This window comes from Micropterus salmoides, unplaced genomic scaffold (genome assembly GCF_014851395.1).
Source record: "Micropterus salmoides isolate LMB-PRFRI ecotype aquatic unplaced genomic scaffold, ASM1485139v1 Ms_hic_scaffold_7, whole genome shotgun sequence".
NCBI classification, from domain to species: Eukaryota; Metazoa; Chordata; class Actinopteri; order Centrarchiformes; family Centrarchidae; genus Micropterus; species Micropterus salmoides.
Genome location: NW_024044459.1, coordinates 7578898 through 7596924, shown reverse-complemented (window position 1 = coordinate 7596924; position 18027 = coordinate 7578898). Strand labels below are relative to the sequence as shown.

At 41.0% G+C, this 18027-nt stretch overlaps 2 non-coding genes across 2 annotated transcripts; both read left to right on the top strand.

Annotated features, from left to right (window-relative positions):
* The first annotated feature begins 14910 nt into the window (after positions 1-14910).
* trnah-gug lies at positions 14911-14982 on the top strand. The gene has a single exon. It is a non-coding gene; the product is annotated as a tRNA-His (tRNA).
* Positions 14983-15216: 234 nt separating this feature from the next.
* Positions 15217-15289, top strand: trnar-acg. Its single transcript has one exon. It is a non-coding gene; the product is annotated as a tRNA-Arg (tRNA).
* The last annotated feature ends 2738 nt before the right edge of the window (positions 15290-18027 follow it).

Sequence of the window (18027 nt, the reverse complement as noted above, 5' to 3'; positions counted from 1 at the left end):
GATAGACAGCAGTGACAGTGCGGAGGAGTCGAAAGGAGAAAAAGGTTTGAGCATAAATGAAAAAATAACTTCAGTTTGTGACAGTAGCATGGTTGTCATTCAAATGATGGTTTATACAGCAGACAGCATACAAAATAGGGGTCAATATAAAGCTGTAGTCATTCTTATCTCGTATTTTCGTTGTCATTGGAAACTTTCTTTTCATATTTTTTTATAGACATTTCAGATACCAGTGATCGGGAAGATGAAGGGACAGATAAAGTTGACAGTCTGTGTGTCTGAAGATGAGACTGTGTGGATGAGCAAATTATGCCATTTAAGGGCAAGAGCAGAATCAAGCAGTACCTACTCAGTGACCCAAGAAAATGGGTTACGAAATACCGGTCCTGACTGGATCAGATGGTGTTCCACATCCGTATTCCCAAAAAACGCTAATTAAAAGCTTTGAGTGCCCTTTAGATTGTATCATTCTACACGGCTGATCCTTAGTTAACATTGCCGAGCAAAATTACTGCAGCTTTTCTCCACTGTTTTAAGCATTTGATGGTTCAAGCAGGGGCGTGTAGAAACAAGGTTTTTCTCTGCTGTTCTAATCATTCTGGAGTCTTAACAGGGCTGTGAAGAAAACTGTTATTTTCCCCCATTGTCGACTGCTTTTAGGGGTTTGTAGCATATACAATTTGGATTTACAGTGAAGACTGTATCTAAGAAAAGGGGTAGAGTCCCTAAGTTTTAGAGATACCTAAATGTACGTGTATTTGTAGACTTGTACAAGCAGAAAAGAAGGAGTGAGACATGGGAAATCAAAACAGTAAAATAAGCAAAGATGAGAGATTTGACTATTCCTCACCTATCTTACAATGCATGCAAAAGAAATATTGTTGAGACTTCACAAAGAAAGAATAATGGGTGAATAAATTTGGTTTTCCTATTCCTGGTCACTAAGAGGCAATTACAACAGATATAATATGGAAAGAATAGAGAAGCATTTGAAAGTGGTGTTTATGTGGAAGGCAGGATCAGAAAGTAGGGAAAGGAAGAAGTGTGTCAAATGACTTACAATAAAAATGAAGAAAAGTGTGATGCATAGAGAGACAAATAACTAGAGATTAAATGAGAATGTGTTGGAGTAAAGCAAGAACTGAGTGGGAAACAGCTTCTAAAATGTTTTGCCAGCTGGGAAATTTATGACTGAAAAAGATAAAAACCTCTATGGGATAATTTGATAAGTGGGTTGAAATGGGTTTCCTGCGAAAATTTTAGTTTTAGTCTAAGACATTTTGACCAGCTAAAGACACGTTCGCAGAGAAGAGAAAGAAGAGATGCAGAAGAGCAAGTAGGCTTGTCCAGAAAGAAAGAAAGAGAGATGAAACCTACCATTTAGGGCAGATTGCTGTATAAGCTAGATTGGCGGAAAGGAAAGACATTTGACTAGATAAAATACGGATAAGAAGGAAACTGTTAGAATGACATAAGAACAAAGGATGCAACAATGACTGACAAAGACAGCTGAGGAGCAAACCAGCACAAGCAGCTTCAAGTTATTTATGATACATGAGTTTTAGAGACCTCTACATCATCCATGTGATATTTTTCCAAAACATAATGTATACAATCAGATACAATCCACCAGGGGACTGATATTCATCCACCACAGGACCTTCAATTGAGAAAGCCAAAATGGAAGTTGTCGTTCGGTGACCCACAGGTGGGTTTGTAATGAAATTTTTGCCAGGTTTAAAAGAGTTAAGAAAAACATTCAAACTGTTTCTGATACTTCAATAGGAATATTTACTGGATTGATGCATATATAATTAATTAATATTTCATAACTAATTTATAGTAAATTGTGCTGTATCAAATTAGATACAGCAGGTATATAAGATAATTTATGCATACATCTGTAAATCATCATTTTATTGCATATCCTTCATTATGCATTCTAGTAAGCTACATACGGTCTTTTGATTATTTAAGTTAACTAATTAAAGCTTTAGAATCAACCTAATTAGGTATATTTAGAGCAGAATTTGAGATATCTTTAGCCTATATTGTATTTTCCTGCTGTATCAAGATGATAAATTACTAATTTGATGTTTCCAAGGCTCACTTCCTAATAATCATCTTTTGCTCATTGATTTTAACAAAAAACTGACCAACAGACCTAGAAAAACACAGTAATTTGTGTTTGGTGTGTATTTTATAGATTGCAAAAAAGTACACTTTGGATGGTTGGCTATTTAAGTGACAGGAAGCAATTATGATGATGATGATGATGATGATGATGATGATGACAAGGAATGGGCTCCTACTGCAATGTGTCCTCAACTTGAAACTACTTTATTCTTTTGTCATCATTCAGCATTATAAGTTATAGCAAATCAAAATAAGAAAAACTGAGTCGCAAGAGGATAAATGAATATTTCCTATACTGTGGGGGGATACGCCTGCGTTATTGCTCTGCTGTTGTGGTAGGATCACCCCGAACCCCGTTTAGGACTTTGGGTATGAGACAAGGAGGTGGAAACCAAAACTAACTGGAGATGGTTGTGGACTCTAGAAAGAGCACAGCCCCACCCTCCCCCATCATCCTGTGTGACTCCCCAGTCACCACTGTGGACTCCTTCCGCTTCCTGGGCACCATCATCTCCCAGGACCTCAAGTGGGAGCTGAACATCACCTTTCTCACCAAGAAGGCCAAGCAGAGGATATACTTCCTGCGGCAGCTGAAGAAGTTCAGCCTGCCAAAGACAATGATGGTGCACTTCTACACCGCTGTCACTGAGTCCATCCTCACCTCTTCCATCACCATCTGGTACGCTGCTGCCACTGCCAGGGACAAGGACAGGCTGCAGTGCATCATTCGCTCTGCAGAGAAGGTGATCAATGCAATGCAATTCTCTTCTCTTCTGGACCTGTATGCCTCGAGGACTCTGAGGCGAGCAGGAAAGATTGCAGCTGACCCCTCCCACCTCTGTATTTCACCTGGGTCTGACCTGCGAAAGACATTGGGACTGGGTCTGTGCTCGTACTGGCTGAGGCTGGAAGTGGATCAACTGTGCTTCTACTGGCTGATGATCCAGCATCTTCTCTACTGAAAACTTAAAATTTAAGCATAGCCCCTTTAAATTACAAATAATTTTTTTATGTTAATGTTATCAGCTGCATCGGGCACAGTCAAATTGGCTCCCCCAGGTTTCCTTCAATAACTTTTCAAATATTGCACGCATATATGAATGCATTTCCACGCGCATTTCTCAGCTGCAGTTAGATGCTTTATTTCACAACATCTCACAGGGAACAGACAAGAGAGCATGTAAGCAGAAGATCAACATGGAAATGAGGACAAAGCTGAATAATGCTGAATTATCAAGCCATCACAGTACAACAAAATGGACAGCGCAGTGGGCAGAAGTGGACACTGGCACACGGAGATTGTCTAAACGGATCCAAAACGGACCCAAATGGATTGAGCTGGAGGAGGCAGGACGGACACCAGTGATAGGATACAGTTGTGACACACACACACACACTGGGTAAATCACAATCTCACAGAACAAAAGTCCTAAAAAAAATGACTATCATATTCATTTATTAGTGAATGCTGATGAACCTAAAGAGCCTACTTTTGTGATGAATGATGTCCACAAAGAGTTTAGAGAAATTGCCAAAGTAACTGTTACACACTTACGGATAGTTATAGTTTTGATGGACAGGATGCACATTTATGAAAATAATGGAATAAGGACAGTAAAATAAAGAGAAAAAACAGAAAGATTGCTTATCATTCAATATATTGCAATATATTATCTGGACAAGGGGGGCTGACGTTGTTGTTTTGTTTCTTTTTTCTTTTTCTCTGATCTTAGCTGTACCAAGGGTCATGTCCACATGGCGAAGCGAAGCAAAGTGATTTGGAAATGGAGGGATTTGGGGATGGAATCCCACCTGGAGTTGGCTGACTGACAACAGGCCTGTCAGTTGGGATCCGAGAACACTGTACAGCGAAGAGCTGCTCTGGTTAAGAGAACTAGTTCCTGTAACATCTTCTCACGCACCATGGATAAACATACAAACGGACTTCATGCCTGAGGTGCCAACCAAATGAGAGTTTAAAGTTACAGTTTACACAAAGTTCAATTTGATTTGATAGATTTTTATGATTTGATGTGTGAAGCCATATCTTCTACAACAAGGAGCGCTTGAAAGTATTAAACATGTTTTCTTTTGATTCACTGACACAGGCTGGAGTGACCTGAATGCACCCAGATTTTCCAATAGAGTAAAAACTGTGATGAAGGCTGAGTGGCAGTAAATGCAGCAGTGTACCTGCAAGCACTACAGGTCTCAAAATTTCACATTACCTTAAATGCCACACATTTCTCTGTTGATGATTTGGCAAAGGCCTGTTTTTAAATGTTACGTTTCCCGTGCGGCTGGTCGGTTCCTTTCTGCAATCCATTGCAAGAAGTATGCTGAGATGAACACAAGACTAGCCTGTCTCCATTGTCATTCAATGTGAATCCACTGTTTCACATCCTGCATTCGTCCAGAGTTGTAACTAAACCTTGACTGAGAGACAGATAATCACAGTCTTGTTTTTAAATTATGTATGAGGAGTGCCCTCACATCTGTGTCTCGACTGGTCCCATAGATTGCTGGAATGCGCAAGTTTAATTTCGTCCATGCGCAACGCTGTTATCTTTTCTGGGCTGCAGTTTATTAACACCATAGCCCATCAGCATTTACCAGACTTAATAAATAGTTGTATTTCTATGTCAAGGTGCAATTTAATTCAATAAACAAAACATTTTGTGAGAAAGTGTGTAAGTACTTTTGTGTGTGTAAATTCAACAAACAAAACAATTTGTGCATGTGTGCATTTCAATGCCAGGACTAAACAAAACAAAAGAAAAACAATGTAGTGTGTGCGTACACTTATCGTGTGTGAAATGCTGCTAAGCATATGCGCTCCATTTGCAAGAACAGGAAGACATCGCAGGTTGCACACCACACTCGAGATTTTCTCATGTTCACCATCTCTGGCAGATGATTCACAGAGGTTGTGCGGACAGATGTGGGGAACTGGAGTGACCTGACTGTGATTGCCTTGTTGAGGTGGTGTGGTGTTGAGGTGTGCATGCTCTTCTAGTACATGTCGACCATCAGAGTCGCACTGTCATGCAAAACTCCAGGAACTGCATGATGCCCTTTCTTGGTGTACCTATTTTAATGTTGTCTTGCCGGTAAAAAAGCCAGCTGTTGGCTACGGCAAGGTCTGTGAAGTGCATTAGCATCCTCATTGTCCACTTCTTGGTTCTCACACCCATGTGGTAGTAGTTCATCATTCGATCTCCCAAGTCAACCCCACCCATCTTGGAGTTGTACTCTCACTCTCTCTCGCCTTGCTTTACTCGCGCAAGTTTGAGTGTTCACACACACGTGTTTTAAGCGAATAAACACAGCCTGCGAATACTACAGCTATATGAACACAAAGTAAACCCTTGGCTGTGATTTAATTGCAATAAACGGATCAAACAGATGCCAAAATAACTACAATATGATGCCGTTTTGTTAGACATATGAATTCATGCTTTGTCAGCAAGACAGTCAGCAAGACAGCAGGACGACAACTTTCAAAATACGTGTTTTCTGAATGGAGTTAATGGAGTTATTGATCAGGGCTATGCTATGCTAACCTGTTCACAGTAAATTACAACGACAGCTGGAATAAAGTTACAGACACACATGTTCTAAACTCAACAGGTAGTTAAACTTCCTCACTTTCTTTTCTCCAAGTAATGTCCAGCTTTGTCCAGTTTTTATATAAAAATGTAGTAGTCTAGCAGAACTCCGGTGCTATCTGACGCTACCAACAACAAGGCAAGGCAAGTTTATTTCAACAACAAGGTAATTCAAAGTGCTTTACATAAAACATAAACGCAACAGGGAAATATAAAAAAGTTTAAAAGCAACATAGGGAAATTGAAAATATACACATTAAAATAAAATAAGTTACAGTGCAGTGTACAATCAGGGTTAAAAGAGTTAAATGGAAAATAAAAACAGGCTGAGGGGTTGAGCAAATAATTGAGTTACAATTATTTTGAAAAGAGAATAAACAGAGAAGTACACTTAATCTACTCTCTCTAGCTAGTCTGTACTCGGGTCCACAGCAATCTTTGGGTCCACTGAAACTCCAGAAACCCTCAGACACTACAGAGAAACCAGGACATGTCTATCTGCAGGCCACTTTGATCCAGTTATACTCTGGACCCACCTCCGCGTTTACAGGTGGACAGAGGTTCCTGCAAATCACTTAGGTGTGAGATTTAAGACCACTTCCTCCACTCTGTTCAATGTCACTCTCATTATCTTTTCACTCAATTACCTACTCATTTCCCACCGTGTAAATATTTAATTAAAAGCAGTGGTAAAAAGCTAAAGAAAAAGAAAACAGGACAGTAAAAGTTACAGTGCAGTGTAAGTTATCAATCTACTAGTTAAAGGCAGCGGTAAAAAAGAAATATCTTAAATATTTAATTAAAAGCAATGGTAAAAAGAAAAGTCGTCAGTCTTAATTTAAAAGAACTGACAGTTTCAACAGACCTGCAGTTATCTGGGAGTTTGTTCCAGATAACTGAAGAAGAAGAAAGAAAGAAAGAAAGAATAACTGAATGCTGCTTCTCCTTGTTTAGTTTTGACTCTGGGGACAGAAAGCAGACCTGCCCCAGACGACCTGAGAGGTCTGGATGGTTCGTAACGAAGCAGAAGATCAGAAATGTATTTTGGCACTAAACCATTTTGTGCTTTATAAACTAACAGCAGTTCAAGTCTGTCTAGTAGTATGTTGTGGTTGACCGTGTCGAATGCAGCACTGAGATTCAATAATACTAAGACTGAAATTCTGCCACTGTCAGTGTTTCAATGGATGTCACTGAAGACCTTAACAAGAGCCGTCTCAGTGCTGTGGTGTGCTCAAAAACCTGACTGGAAGACATCAAAACAGTTATTAGTGCCAAGAAAGCACTAAGCTGTTGAAAAACAGCCTTTTCAGTGATTTTACTTACAAATGGGAGATTTGATATGGGCCTATAATTGCTCAATAGTGAACTGTCTAGATTGCTCTTTTTTAAGAGTGGCTTAATGACTGCAGTTTTCAGGGCATGTGGGAAAAAACCTGAGAGAAGAGATATGTTGACAATTTGTAGTAAATCTGAGGCCATGCATTTAGACACATTTTTGAAAAAACCTGTTGGCAGAATATCAAGGCTGCATGAGGAGGATTTCAGATGTTGTATTATGTCCTCCAGGTTTTTATGGTTAATAGAATCAAATTGTCTCATGTTATATGAATTGTTTTTAAGTGGACACAGGGACAAGACATATCCTGTTACTGACATGGAGACACTGATTGCTTGTCTAATTGTTTGAATTTTGTCTGTGAAGAAGGAGGCAAATTCATTGCAGGCCCTGGTTGATAGAAGATCAGATGCTACAGACACAGGAGGGTTGGTTAGCCTGTCGACAGTACCAAACAGGCCACGTGCATTATATGTGCATGGAAGTTAGCTGCCGACAAGCGCGAGTGAAGATAAAAGAAGTTGTAATTCCAAAAACTAAAGTAAAAAGCTAATTTAATAAAACCAGTTAACTCTGACCTCCTCTGCCTGGTAAACGGCTACTACAGGGGTTTATTTCTCCGAAAGCTGCAGCGCTACTCGCCGTTACTTAGCAGCTCCCCATCAGCCAGTGGATTGTCATTACACCGCTCGCCTGGTTCTCTCCAAACTGCGCTCCGAAGCCGCCGGTGACATTTGGACAATCTGACCGCTGACAGGCCGCTGACAGGCGAATTGCGTGACAATTGTGTCTTTGCATTGACTTTGTATGTAATCAAGCCGCCCAAAATGCTGGATTTGCTTTCGGTGGGAACGCACCTTTAGGTTGAAATATGTCTCCCGCTTAATTTTGTCGCTGATGGCTTGTACGCGTAAGCTGTTGTTCTTATTTGCAGGTAAGGCACACAGGACAATAAAACTGATGTACCAAATAATTGTACATTTCATCAACTGTAGTGTTGAGTGACCTCCGAATGTTTACTAGGAACATAGCGTTTGTACAGTTTAAATGAGCTCGGTGTCCATGTACTGTTCTACATACTCCAGTGGTTTCCAGTGTTGGCGCTCACGCAGACTTTCATCTTCAGCCTGAAATGGAACCACGTCTGGAGCAAATTGAGCAGACTTCCAGTGCTGTCCACGCTAATGTTTGCGCACAGGTCCACTGGATCTCCATTGTCATCACTGCTTTGCTCTTCACTGCTTTGGTGATCAGTTGAATCAGATGAATCATTCAGCTCCACACCAGGATCAGCAGCATCACAGTCTGACAAATCCTCCACCTCAGAGAACCTTGAGATAGAAATATGCCACATAATGTAAATGTACAAATGTACCACATAAGAATAAAAAATAAATACCAATATAAACTTATTTGTACCACTTGCAAGGACTATACACTTGTAAACTGTTTCTTGACAAGCTGTGCATCCTAACACCTACAATATGACAACAGAGTAGCAAAATTAACAAGCAGCCCACAGAAAAGAAGAATGAAGCTAAATGACGCAGAGATCAGATGATTTGGCTGTCTCAAACACAACGACCGCTGGATGATTTTTAAGCAAAATAGTTGGATGCAGTGAACAATCAAATACATTGACCAACAATGGATGTCACCAACAGGTTTCATTATTGCAGAAATACTGCAAAACTAAAAGAAGAGGAAAGCACCAGAACTCATTGAATAGGTTAAATTCATGTCTGAAACTGCTTCCTTTGGTCAATAGCTAGAAGAATACAAAAGGGAAATTTAAGCATGTCTAGGATAATGTCTTTTAAAACACACTTTTATTACCCTGGCTGAAAATCTACGATGTATTAATACAGGTGCATTTGTAAAATGCTTGATTTGCTGTAATTGACACTGAAAGCTACAATGACCAGTTCTATTAGACAGGAAAGCAAAATCCAAGACGAAATCTCGTAGTCCTTCCTTCTTTTCTCCTAGACACAAATGAGCTGCTTTTAATACCAAGTTGAACCAAAGCCTTTTCTCCCACTTCTAAATTCATCTCAGGTGAAACAACCATATAAAATCTCATTTATGTCTGACTCTGATCAAAACAAGAGCTCTCTAACTGATCTTAAATAAGTCTTATTTAAGTCTCCTGAACATTGGACAATGAGATCAGAGAAAGAGCTCAAAGAAAACTCTGCTATGACTCCTGGGATCTCATGATTCTTCTCAAATATGTCTCAGTTTTCTCATATTGGCCTCAGGAGCAAAAAACTCATTCTGTCTTACTCTGATCAAAAGATGAGATCTCTACAGTATCTTAAATAAGTGTAATTTCAGTCTCCAGAATGTGGATCGGAAGAAAAGCTCCAAGATTGTCAGTTTTGTTTTATTGACCCCACTTAGTGGTTATTTTTCTCAAGTACTTTACTTACGTCAAATGCTGAGGTTGAGTATTTTCTATCTTTTTATGGGGGGTTGTACTTTTACTCCCCTTAATTTCAAATCCTTATTATATTTATTGTTAATTATCAGTTACAAGTTACTGAGAAAAATAAAATAAATTTTGACATTGAAAATAATGCACTTTCAAATGTTTTCCAATTTGTTAAGCTAGTCACAGCCAGCATAACGGGAACACCCAATACTTAAAGTACAATACATAAAGACCGAATGCACGCAAGAACTGAGATACAACATGTATCAGAATAAGCACGTTTACTTTTGATACTTGAGTACATTCACTATGGAATACTTTTATACCTTTTACGTGAGTAGATTTTTGAGGACTTTAATTGTAGATATGGGGGAGCGGTGGTGGCACTGTTGTGCTAACCAGCAAGAAGGTCGTGGGTTCAAACCCCAGTTGCCCCGGCCTTTCTGTGTGGAGTTTGTATGTTCTCCCCGTGTCCGCGTGGGTTCTCTCGGGTGCTCCGGCTTCCTCCCACCCTCCAAGACATGCAGGCTAGGTGAATTGGTGACCCTAAATTGTCCTTAGTTGTGGATGTGAGTGTGAGTGGTTGTCTGTCTATGTGTGGCCCTGTGATAGACTGGCGACCTGTCCAGGATGTACCCTGCCTTTCACCCAATGTCAGCTGGGATTGGCCCCAGCCTGTCACAACCCTGTACGTAGGCTAAGCAGTTGCCGTAGGAGTGGGGTTCAAATCCAGCTCAGGCCAAACCTCCCGCATGCTACTCCAAGCATAGACAGCAATGTGATACAAACATCTCCCCACAGCTTTCAACTGCTTTTAGGAGCAATAAGCAAGACATGACATTAATGATCTCAAAAGATACAATGATGAGATCTCATCTTTTACTTTCATTTATCCTATTGTAATCTCAAGTCAGTATCCATTTGTCTTACCTAAGTCTCAAAACCTCAATCTCTCTTCATCTCATCCTTTTCTCCTGAGGGGGTTTTAGGAGCAACAATTCAGATTGGACTGATATCAAAAAGGTATACTATTGAGATCTTAGTGTTTTCTCAAGAGTTAAAGAAAAGACTATTCTGAGCAAAAGATTTTTCCTCTGGGATACATCTACCAAACAACCAATTCTCAAATGCTGCTGCTAACTCTGCAATACCTGGAACAGGTATGTGCATGACATCACTTGTTTTTATGGTATAATTTCTGCATGAATTATGTTTTTTACTATGACAAGTACTGTGTTCATTACATTTTCATATTTGTTTCATGTTTTTTGTCTGTTTTCTGATTTCAGCTGATACCTCGAGGGGATGCTGTACTTTCACAAATATGGTGTTCTCATTTCATTCTGGGAGGAGGAGGACCCCAAAGAGGACCAGAGGGCATGAGAGGGAGACAGCGATGGAGAGGCTTCTTCTCCAAGCCCTGAAGAGGCCTGCTGCACCAATCCCACCTCCTCTCTCTCCAAAGCCTGCTTCTTTCCCTGCAAAGATTGCCGCCCCAGCATAAAGAGTTTGTAAAGAAATTTCAAATTCACAAGCTCATTTATGAATCCAGAACTGTGGTGTGCAATTTGGAACCTGTGGAATAGGTTATCGGGGTGATAATCTCTGCAGGAAACGAACCAGGCTTTTGTTTGTTTGTTAAATTGTTTCTTTATTCTTTGTTTTTAATTTATTATAAATAAGTTTTTAAAATTTATCAGTGTTTAATTTTAAAATGTTAATGAATGTTTGTACTAAGTTATTATAAATACTCTATAGTCCTTATTTGCAAACTTTGTGTCTGTGTCTATGTCACGATATTTTGTTCATATAAAAGTTCAACAAATATACAGTCCACACAGGGGCGTCACAGTATATTATATATTTTAAAAAATCCCCCTCTCACCCCCTTGTGGGGTGGTATGTGTCATCCTCAAGCTCGGGTCCTCTACCAGAGGCCTGGGAGTTTGAGGGTTCTGCGCAGTATCTTGCTGTTCCTAGCACTGACTCTTCTCGACAGAGACCTCCGATGTTTCACCTGGAATCTGCTGTAGCCACTCTCCCAGTTTGGGGGTCATAGCCCCCAGTGCTCCGATTACCACTGTCACCACTGTTGCTCTTTCCACATCTTTTCTAGCTCATCTTTCAGCCCTTGGTATTTCTGAAGCTTCTCGTGTTCCTTCTTCTTGATGTTGCTGTCGCTTGGGATTGCCACATCTATCACTGCAGCCTTCTTCTGCTGTTTGTCGATCAACACGATGTCTGGTTGGTTAGCCATCACCAGTTTGTCAGTCTGGATCTTGAAGTCCCACAGGATCTTAGCTCGTCATTCTCAACTACCGTTGGAGGTGTCTTCCATTTTGACCTAGGGACTTCCAGCCCATATTCATGGCAGATGTTCCTGTACACTATGCCAGCTACCTGGTTATGGCTTCCATGTACCCACTTCCTGTCTGATTCTTACACCCTCTCAGGGGCATCCTTGCACAGTCTGCACCTGGGGTCCTGCCTGGTGTGGTAGACCCCAGCCTCTTTTATATATATATATAGTATCTCACAAAAGTGAGTACACCCTGACATTTTTGTAAATATTTGATTATATCTTGTGACAACACTGAAGAAATGACCGCATACCATTTAAGCCTGACTGCATACCATTTGCCTCCTTGCGCTTGATCCAGAGCCAGTTACTGCTTTTTGGCAGCACTTGATAGGACTTGATGGCCTGTTGGAGGGAGCGACCCTTCACCCCTATTTTCTTCAGCAAACTGGTGGTAAATTTGGAAAAAAATCCCCTGCATCCCACCTGTGCTGAGAAGATGCTAGTCTTCCAGCCGGTTCTGGGATTTTCAGCTGCCACGTCGGAATATTTGTTCTTTTTCCTCTCATAAGCCGCTTCACCCCCATCTTCCCATTGTTAATTCCACAACATATGCCAGCTTTGTTGTTTGAGACCGCAGGACCATGTCTGGCTGAAGTGTTTTAGCCACTATTTCTGGTGGAAACACAAGCTTCTTCTCTAGGTCCACTTCTAGTTTCCAATCCTGCGCTGACTGCAGGATGCTTGCATCCTTAGGTGTTGTATGATGCTCTTGATGTTGGCCAGCTGGTACGAAATTTATGAAGTTGACCTATCCTGCTGATGTCTGTGGGATGTTGTTTGTTGTGGGTCACTTCTGTTTCAGTATTGATGCCAGCTCTCTGAGTACTTGGTTGTGCAGCCAAGCATAGCGCCCTTGGGTGAGACTTGTAGTGCACCCTGATAGAATGTGCCTTAGGGATGCAGGTACTTGACACAGGAAACAGGTGGGATCTTCTCCATACCACACTTTCACTGTCCTCCCATGCTAACTTCTCCAACCAAATCTCTGAAGTGAGCGCAGACTTTGCACTCTGAACAGCACTGATGTGAGAACCAAGCTCGTTGTGACCTTTAGCTTGTCAATCACTCAAGCCACAACTGCAATATTCTGTCTCAATATACTGTGAATCAAAGAACATTTACATGTGAATGGAGCCAACTCAAAGAATAGGTCTGCCAGCGGCAATGATCGGGATCCAAGCGAATCGCGAAAAGGCAACGTTTGACATTTTCAGAGGTGACGAACAGATGCAGATCACTTAAGAGATTAAAGTGATGACAGAATTTGGACTTTGAGATAATTGCGGAAACGCAAACTTGATTTTTACAGCATCACTTTGAGATCAGAGAGTGTCATTTCATGTACCTGACTACTGGTGAAATGTTCAACCCAGCTGCGACATTTTGTCTTTCCAAGATTAAAAGTTTAAGCTGCACAAACACCTGATTTGCGGGTATTAGGGACGTCACGTGTGCCAGACCCGGATAGTTTTGTCAGTTAAAACGTAAAACGCTTACAACAGTCAAGATGTTGGTGAGAAAATTCTAAAATAAATCATGCATCTTTCTGCCGGTTTTGGGTGTGTTGTGAAATATTTTGGTGGCATTTGATCCAAAGCTGAGTTAAAAAGAAAATGTTGTTTATACTGTACAAGCTACAGCAAGATACCGAATATCACTGCAGACTCACCGTTTGACCAATCTGAAAACCCTTTGAAACACTTGATATCAGCCATCTGGAGAACGACTGTCGTGTTTGGTAGCTTTTGAAGAAAGACTTGTGGAGATGTAGATGTTAATTGAATTAGCATATTCTGAAAAATATAGAGTGACTGACTTCTGAATTGACCATAGGTTGCAGCGAAGCAAACGTAAGTCGCAAATCAGTTGAACGTGCTGAAAAGGTTTTAGCTCTCTAGGACGTACGGATGGTTTTCTTAGATTTTTTGAAGTTAGGAATGAGAAATGTCTAGAAATATACATTTCTTGTAGTAAGCAACGGCCACTTTGCGCAATCATTACCAAATTTTATACATCAACTGAGTAGTGACCCGAGATCGTACAAACCGAATTTCGCTCGAATCCATCCATTACGAGGTATCAACCTTTTGCAAGTGTAGCGCCCCCTAGTGGAAGAATATCCCAAGACTGCTCTGCAAAGCTCTGGCCGAGCATCTGAGCAGACGCATCAAGTTTGGCAACAATAGCTTAAGCCAATTTTGATCTACGGGTATTTATGTAAAATTGTATGTAAATGCACAAAAGTAAAAATTTATGAGAAAACACAGATTGACGTATCAAAATTCTTTTGATAACTTTTGATCGGCGACGTCCACAGATGATCCTGCCAAGTTTCAGGTCGATTGGCGAAACCGCCTGGGACGAGTTTGCAACAATAGGTTTTAGAGCAAATAGATAAAAAGTCGTATAATTTGATATTTTTACAGCAGAAGACCATCGGAGCAAAGATGCACATGAATCCAGAGAGTACAATACTGAAAGAAGGTCCACTCTAAACGAAGCCGTTTTCGAGATAATTGCAAAAACACAAAGCTGATTGTTATAGCGCCACCATGAGGTCTATGAGGAACTTTTTTTTTTGCCTGAGCAGTGGGTGGAATTTGCAACCTACTAGCCAATTTTGGTGAGTTTTCGTCCAGCAGTTTTTGCTGCCCAAACACTTTTAGCGGAGAGAAAGAAGAAAGAATGAAGAAGAAGAAAACCAATAGGGCCCCAGAAGCTTCGCTGCTTGGATCCCTAAAAACTGGACCATCAACATGTGGTAAAAGGTGTCTGAGCCCTTCACATCGGTCCCTCACAGAAACAAACAGCCTAATCTTGTGTTTAGTGTTACTTGCTCATCATACTTCTTTGAATGACAAAATTTGTCCATTAGGACATAAAAAACAGTGTTACGTAAACAATCCATGGAAATTGACTGTCTGTTGTCACACATCATTCAGGAAACCCATACAAATAAAAGAGAAGAATAGTTGCTTTTCAGAGCTGAAACTATCCTCTCCCAACACACAGGCGCCCGGCCGTTCAAGTGGCCGTGATCGTATAGTGGTTAGTACTCTGCGTTGTGGCCGCAGCAACCCCGGTTCGAATCCGGGTCACGGCATCAGCTGTGGGCTGGCTTTTTTTTTTTTTTTTTTACTGGACTCCAAAACCTAGCTCATTTTGCGTAGTTTTAAACTGGATAGCTCAAGTACATTTTCCTGCGTCAGGCCCCATACTTTCCGACTAACCTATCATTTGACCGGCGCCCCCCACACATGTCTATGACAAACAAGACCACTGCCGTTTGTAATCACTGCGGTGAGAACCAAGCTGGTCTCACGTGCTCCAGTGCGCAGGGCTAGTGGCGCAATGGATAACGCGTCTGACTACGGATCAGAAGATTCTAGGTTCGACTCCTGGCTAGCTCGTTGTGACCTTTAGCTTGTAAATCACTCAAGCTTCAACTGCAACATTCTGTCTCTATATACTGTGAATCAAAGAACATTTACATGTGAATGGAGCCAAATCAAAGAACAGGCCTCCCAGCGGCAATGATCGGGATCCAAGCGAATCGCGAAAAGGCAACGTTTGACATTTTCAGAGGTGACGAACAGATGCAGATCACTTAAGAGATTAAAGTGATGACAGAATTTGGACTTTGAGATAATTGCGGAAACGCAAACTTGATTTTTACAGCATCACTTTGAGATCAGAGAGTGTCATTTCATGTACCTGACTACTGGGTGAAATGTTCAACCCAGCTGCGACATTTTGTCTTTCCAAGATTAAAAGTTTAAGCTGCACAAACACCTGATTTGCGGGTATTAGGGACGTCACGTGTGCCAGACCCGGATAGTTTTGTCAGTTAAAACGTAAAACGCTTACAACAGTCAAGATGTTGGTGAGAAAATTCTAAAATAAATCATGCATCTTTCTGCCGGTTTTGGGTGTGTTGTGAAATATTTTGGTGGCATTTGATCCAAAGCTGAGTTAAAAAGAAAATGTTGTTTATACTGTACAAGCTACAGCAAGATACCGAATATCACTGCAGACTCACCGTTTGACCAATCTGAAAACCCTTTGAAACACTTGATATCAGCCATCTGGAGAACGACTGTCGTGTTTGGTAGCTTTTGAAGAAAGACTTGTGGAGATGTAGATGTTAATTGAATTAGCATATTCTGAAAAATAGAGTGACTGACTTCTGAATTGACCATAGGTTGCAGCGAAGCAAACGTAAGTCGCAAATCAGTTGAACGTGCTGAAAAGGTTTTAGCTCTCTAGGACGTACGGATGGTTTTCTTAGATTTTTTGAAGTTAGGAATGAGAAATGTCTAGAAATACATTTCTTGTAGTAAGCAACGGCCACTTTGCGCAATCATTACCAAATTTTATACATCAACTGAGTAGTGACCCGAGATCGTACAAACCGAATTTCGCTCGAATCCATCCATTACGAGGTATCAACCTTTTGCAAGTGTAGCGCCCCCTAGTGGAAGAATATCCCAAGACTGCTCTGCAAAGCTCTGGCCGAGCATCTGAGCAGACGCATCAAGTTTGGCAACAATAGCTTAAGCCAATTTTGATCTACGGGTATTTATGTAAAATTGTATGTAAATGCACAAAAGTAAAAATTTATGAGAAAACACAGATTGACGTATCAAAATTCTTTTGATAACTTTTGATCGGCGACGTCCACAGATGATCCTGCCAAAGTTTCAGGTCGATTGGCGAAACCGCCTGGGACGAGTTTGCAACAATAGGTTTTAGAGCAAATAGATAAAAAGTCGTATAATTTGATATTTTTACAGCAGAAGACCATCGGAGCAAAGATGCACATGAATCCAGAGAGTACAATACTGAAAGAAGGTCCACTCTAAACGAAGCCGTTTTCGAGATAATTGCAAAAACGCAAAGCTGATTGTTATAGCGCCACCATGAGGTCTATGAGGAACTTTTTTTTTTTGCCTGAGCAGTGGGTGGAATTTGCAACCTACTAGCCAATTTTGGTGAGTTTTCGTCCAGCAGTTTTTGCTGCCCAAACACTTTTAGCGGAGAGAAAGAAGAAAGAATGAAGAAGAAGAAAAACCAATAGGGCCCCAGAAGCTTCGCTGCTTGGATCCCTAAAAACTGGACCATCAACATGTGGTAAAAGGTGTCTGAGCCCTTCACATCGGTCCCTCACAGAAACAAACAGCCTAATCTTGTGTTTAGTGTTACTTGCTCATCATACTTCTTTGAATGACAAAATTTGTCCATTAGGACATAAAAACAGTGTTACGTAAACAATCCATGGAAATTGACTGTCTGTTGTCACACATCATTCAGGAAACCCATACAAATAAAAGAGAAGAATAGTTGCTTTTCAGAGCTGAAACTATCCTCTCCCAACACACAGGCGCCCGGCCGTTCAAGTGGCCGTGATCGTATAGTGGTTAGTACTCTGCGTTGTGGCCGCAGCAACCCGGTTCGAATCCGGGTCACGGCATCAGCTGTGGGCTGGCTTTTTTTTTTTTTTTTTTTACTGGACTCCAAAACCTAGCTCATTTTGCGTAGTTTTAAACTGGATAGCTCAAGTACATTTTCCTGCGTCAGGCCCCATACTTTCCGACTAACCTATCATTTGACCGGCGCCCCCCACACGTCTATGACAAACAAGACCACTGCCGTTTGTAATCACTGCGGTGAGACCAAGCTGGTCTCACGTGCTCCAGTGCGCAGGGCTAGTGGCGCAATGGATAACGCGTCTGACTACGGATCAGAAGATTCTAGGTTCGACTCTGGCTAGCTCGTTGTGACCTTTAGCTTGTAAATCACTCAAGCTTCAACTGCAACATTCTGTCTCTATATACTGTGAATCAAAGAACATTTACATGGAATGGAGCCAAATCAAAGAACAGGCCTCCCAGCGGCAATGATCGGGATCCAAGCGAATCGCGAAAAGGCGTTTGACATTTTCAGAGGACGAACAGATGCAGATCACTTAAGAGATTAAAGTGATGACAGAATTTGGACTTTGAGATAATTGCGGAAACGCAAACTTGATTTTTACAGCATCACTTTGAGATCAGAGAGTGTCATTTCATGTACCTGACTACTGGGTGAAATGTTCAACCCAGCTGCGACATTTGTCTTTCCAAGATTAAAAGTTTAAGCTGCACAAACC